Here is a 3,673-nt window from a genome sequence, read left to right as displayed (position 1 = left end):
CAGAAACATTTCCCATATTCGTTTACATGAGAAAGGAGATGATTAGGAAAATGGGAAAAGAAGTTGAAATTGAAATTGTAGTTGGTGGAAAGTAGACAAATATTTAATACTTTGTTTCGGTGTTTGTAGTCCAAATAATTTGTATTATATAAGAAAACTGGTTGCTAAATTCAAGATGGAGGTAATTCTACAATTATGTTTATTAGAATTTATTGTATGTATTTTATTATTATATATATAAAGTGATGAAGGTGATTTTACTTAAATTCAAGATTATTAACTTCAAGATGAAAACCACTTCATCTTTTTTCATTGTTATTTGACTCATTTTCAGAGTTTCAATTTAAGTTTTTCTAAGGACAATGAAATATATCGTTGTGAAAATTACATTTATTCAACAGCATCTACAAATAACTTAAAATATACTATTGTCTATAGTTAGAGTATTTTTGTTATTTAAGAAACAACCAAAACTTTTTTCTTAAAAATATGTATTTAATTTTAACTCTATTTTTAACACTTATAATCCACATGAAATTTTGTGTTTTGTTCTGATTGGTGTATCCAATTTGTATTTAAATATGTTAAACATTCACTTGTGTGAAATTGAGAAACAATTGGAGTATAGACATTGGTGTTTTTAATGATGTTTCCAAAAGTTTCCAAATATACTTTTATTTAAAAAAAAATCATTAATTTGATCAATGAATGATAAAATTTAGCTTAAGCCAAACAATACAATTTGCATTGAAATTAAATCGTTTGAGTTTTAAAGCTCAATTAAACTATTAAGTTGATGAGTATTACTTCAGTTAAAGTAGATATAAGATTTATCACTTTTAGGATAAAATCATAATTAATTTTAAGTTGTACAAATTATAAAGCATTGGATAGTTTGAGTTTTAAAGCTCAATTAAACTATTAAGTTGATGAGTATTACTTCAGTTAAAGTAGATATAAGATTTATCACTTTTAGGATAAAATCATAATTAATTTTAAGTTGTACAAATTATAAAGCATTGGATACGAGTCAACAATGTGAGAATATGATAAAAATCTATGGGATATTTTACCCACAATTAAGGAAGTGATAGAAATCATAGAATTGTCCATTTGAATTTTAAATGAAACGATAAGATTATTAATAAATAAGATTATTAATAGATAACATTAAATATGTCTACATATTATCCAACACAGAGTACAATTTTAAAATACATATATACCATTACACTAAGAAATAGATAAGATTTAAAAAAATAATATTAGACTAATTCACATATAATGGTCGATTCATAATATAAATTAAGGATTTTTGATACATTTGACTTTGAAATCAAAAATCCATTATATACAAGTACACATCTACTTATATAATGACCAATTGATTGCACAATCATCTCCCTCGATTCACCGTCACCCTTTTTTTCATCCCTCCATCCCTCATTCGCTACTCACACTTTATCTCATCTATCACAATCAACAAACGAAAACTTTATCCCTCATCACTGCATCCCACTCTCATTTGCGCAAAAAAACGAATCGTCTCTAGAAACTAATTTTTGAAAGAATTTATTTGCACCTGTCGCTTGGCACGGGTAAACGGCTAGCATATATATATATATATATATATATATATATATATATATATATATATATATATATGTCGCTTGGCACGGGTAAACGGCTAGCATATATATATATATATATATATATATATATATATATATATATATATATATATATATATATATATATATATATATATATATATATATATATATATTTCCCACCTAATGCATGCCAATAATAGTACATCACATTCAAGAAGCAAACATAACTAAAATAAAGGTAATAGAATATAAAAACACCACCTACCTAAAATTATCAAATGATGCCACAACAGACACCACTGCTACCATTGCCAAAGACTGTTCTTAATGTTCTGGAAAAGATTGATGAAAATTTTAAAATAAAATGTCTTAATTAGGAAAAAGTAAAAGGTATAACGATGTAATAGGAAGAAGTAAAAATAGGATGCTACAACAAACATATAATCGTAGTATTTGCTATTTTTCAAATTGTAAACTTTAAACTAACATTACAATAGATCTATGCACACTCCATATGCCACTCACGACTACACCTTCTCCGCCAATATTAATAAAGAAATATAAAAATTTATGTGCAAGGCCATTTTCAATAGACCAATCTTCTCAACCAATTCCAATGAGATTTTCTTAATGATAATCAGATCCACCTACACTCCATGAGTTAAACCAAGTATAATTTGATCTGGAAGTCACAAGCAATTTTCTTATTATAAAAGAGAGAAAACCGTCGATTACAAAGTACTTGAAATATGTATAAATACCTGAATAGAAAGTTGGTGTGTGCGTATAGTTCTTGTTTGCAAACTAACAGTACAACGAAAAAGCATGTGAGAAATAAATCCAGGCGAGCAATAAGATGAAAAAGAAATCGCTTTTAGAGTCGTCTGTGTTAATGAAGAGTTGTTCTTCGAATCTAAGACATGTGTTGACGATATATGAAAGGACGAAGAAGGATATGAGGAGATGTTCTTTATCATCCGACTGATTAGTGACCGTAGAGAACACAGATAAATAGACAGATTGAGGAATATATTTGGAATGGATCACCTTCATGATGCTAAATCCGATCTAGATTTCTATGAGCTCGCTGATTTCTCATTCTTGTAGTTACTTCCCGACTAACGTTGTAATTAATGACGTTAATATTGGAAGGGGTATATCATGTATTCAAATTCAAATTTCCGCTTAATTTACTAATAAATGGAAAAAGGGTATGAAGGTAATTTACTTTTTCTTTAAAGAGTGAAGAACAAAATGACACATGACAATAAAAAGAGTATTTTATTAGGTTAGAGATTAAAAAAAAAAGATATGTTTTACAGAAAAAGAAAAAAAATACCTCTAAGATATTTTAGAGGGACAAATATGGAAATCGAAACTTCAAAAGATTTTCGAAAATTTTGAATCCACATAAAAACAAGTTGAAAATCATACAAATAAATTGAAAAACCTCGTGAAAGGGTTACTGTCGTCCGCCATCGGGCTTTCCATCGTCACACCCTTTTTTAGCTTTACCATTTGAATATTTAATCGTCGCTTCAAGATGGAGATCCGACCAAAATGATGATGCACCTGAAGCCATTACAAGCTCTATAACCGAAACGACATCAATAGGAATCAAATGCTTTTTGGTAGAGTCCAACAGGAGAAGGCGTTGTTGTTTGATAATATTGTGGTGCGTTCATTTTGTTGGTCTAATAATAGGGTTGAAAAGGTGAATATTAATTGGGGTGGTTGGCTTCACGCTCATAGATTGGCGATTATGCAATTCCTTTTTTGGTGTTAGTTTAACTTTTTTTACTAGCTCATTACTAAGCATTTTTAATATATATTTCGTTGTTCTAAAGGAAACTTGTCAATGTCAAGTATAGTGATATTATTCCCACTAATCTAGAGGTATTTAAATTGATTCTAGTTGTTCTCTTTATAAAGTTGGCAAACACTATCTAACTTATCAAACTTTAGCTATAGCCGACATAATGATTCATTGAGGAAACCTTTACTGAAATTTAAAGAGAAAAATTATTGATTATGTATAACTTATTTCTGAGTATATATTT

The 3,673-nt window shown here is 28.2% G+C and overlaps 1 long non-coding RNA gene across 1 annotated transcript; it reads right to left on the bottom strand.

Moving 5' to 3' along the window:
• Positions 1–2,048: 2,048 nt before the first annotated feature.
• Positions 2,049–3,348, bottom strand: LOC145168606 (uncharacterized). Its single transcript, XR_013741957.1, has 2 exons — positions 2,375–3,348; positions 2,049–2,295 (listed from the first exon to the last, which is right to left on the bottom strand). It is a non-coding gene; the product is annotated as an uncharacterized LOC145168606 (long non-coding RNA).
• Positions 3,349–3,673: the final 325 nt, after the last annotated feature.

This window comes from Lactuca virosa, chromosome 4, assembly GCF_052849685.1.
Source record: "Lactuca virosa cultivar CGN04683 chromosome 4, Lactuca_virosa_CGN04683_v6, whole genome shotgun sequence".
NCBI lineage: Eukaryota > Viridiplantae > Streptophyta > Magnoliopsida > Asterales > Asteraceae > Lactuca > Lactuca virosa.
This window is presented reverse-complemented; position numbering and strand designations above follow the sequence as displayed.